The sequence below is a fragment of the Molossus molossus genome, unplaced genomic scaffold, assembly GCF_014108415.1.
Source record: "Molossus molossus isolate mMolMol1 unplaced genomic scaffold, mMolMol1.p scaffold_m16_p_4, whole genome shotgun sequence".
In the NCBI taxonomy this organism is placed as follows: Eukaryota; Metazoa; Chordata; class Mammalia; order Chiroptera; family Molossidae; genus Molossus; species Molossus molossus.
The window spans coordinates 36824957-36826697 of NW_023425377.1; the positions used below are offsets into that span (position 1 = coordinate 36824957).

The 1741-nt window shown below is 45.1% G+C and overlaps 1 pseudogene; it reads right to left on the reverse strand.

Moving 5' to 3' along the window:
* Positions 1 to 448: 448 nt before the first annotated feature.
* Positions 449 to 1175, reverse strand: LOC118616259 (annotated as a pseudogene).
* Positions 1176 to 1741: the final 566 nt, after the last annotated feature.

Below are 1741 nucleotides of genomic sequence, written 5' to 3' on the forward strand. Positions count from 1 at the left end.
AAATAAATTAATAAAAAAGAAAGAAAGAAAGAAAAGCATGGAAAAAAAAACAAAACAGATCCAAAATGTTAAGATCTTATTTACAAAGGTTTTTGTGCAGAAAGTAAAAATGCTGTTACAATCTTGGTGTAACTAACTGGTAGCCACAGATGGTTGGCTCACCAATCACAGCTATACACGCTACAGCAAGGGTCTTACAAGAAAACCCAACGACACTTACAATTTTGTTGGGGTGCAGTCCCCAAGCTTGGAGGTAAATTTCCAAAAGGGACTACATGAGGAGGAAGGTGGAACGTCACAGAAACTATTCTTTGGCTCTTTGGGAGGGTGGGTGTCCTGGGGTTTGTATCACAGCTACTTTTTTTTTTTTTTTTTAAACAGCTACCAAATCTTTATAAGTACTCCAACCAATACTGAACAGTTCTTTTTTTGCAGGTTAATTGGGGTCTTAATCATCTTCTCCATCATCTGTTTCTCTCTTCCTCTTTTCACTTTTCCCGCTTTCTTCCTCCTTCCATCCTCATCCTTGTCACAATCATCATCTTCATCTTCAACTTCTTCATCACATCTAAATTCATCTTCCTCTGCACTGAGGTCATCTTCATCCTCTTCATCTTCAAACTCTTCTTTCTTACTGTCCTCATCCTCCTCATCTTCTTCTTCATCATCCTCTTCTTCATCCACACCATCCACCTCTGCCTCTGAATCAGGTGCTTCTTGATCCTCTCAGTCATAGCCATCCAGGTAGGTCAGCTGGGGCAAGAGCTTGAATACACATGCTCTCAGTGGTCATTCAGGTCAATAACCTCACAGTTAAAAAGATCCAGGCTTTTCAGACATTCCAACTTTTTCAAAGGTTCTAAGGTGCTATCTTTCCGTTTATTTCCATGTAAATTTAGCCGTGTGAGATTTGGAAGTTTTTCTGCCAACACGTCCAGACATCCATACATTCTACTGTCACTGAGCCCAAGCTTTTTCAATTTTGGTAATTTGGGGAAATTGGAAACTGAAATCAAGTCTACAAGTATTAAACTGAGGAACTCTAAGTTCACAAATTCAGCTATTAAGCCCTCAATTTTCCCGTTATTTGATTTGCAATTGTCCAGGACAAGTTCTTGAACAGCTGCCAGGGTCCCATTCCTCAGTTCCAGGTGGATCCTCCTCTTCATGTCCATGTTTCCCTCCTCCCCCTCTTCAAACTTCACTCTCACGGTGGGGGCAGAGAAGCAGAGGGGCAGAGGCATCCGGCCTGCACAGCTAGGGCCATTGGAAGGGGTCTGCTGCGGGCATTGGCGGCGACGTGGTGCTGGGCATTGGCGGCGACGTGGTGCTGGGCAGCGGGCGGCGAGTGGAGCCCTGGAGCCAAGTTGCTCAGGGGAGTGGAGAGAAACCACGGAGGGGAAAGGGGGCTGGGGTGGGGGCTGGGGCGGGGGCTGGTCTCACTACCGCTGTCCTCCCTCCTGACTTTTATCTGCCGCAGGTGGGTGTGGGACCAGCCTGGTGCCTCCAGCCCTCCTACCTGTCTCAATGTGGCTTCTTCTTCAATTCCTCAGTTGTAGGTCTTCCATTCAGTCACATTTCAGGTGGTTCTGAACGATGGTTGTTTTGTAATTAAGTTGAAACTTTGATGCAGTTGTGGGAGGAGGAGATACCACATTTACTTGGCAGCTATCTTGACTGGAAGTTGAGTTTATTCTTGTGTATGGTGTAAGAAGGTGGTTTAGTTTCTTTCTTTTATTTT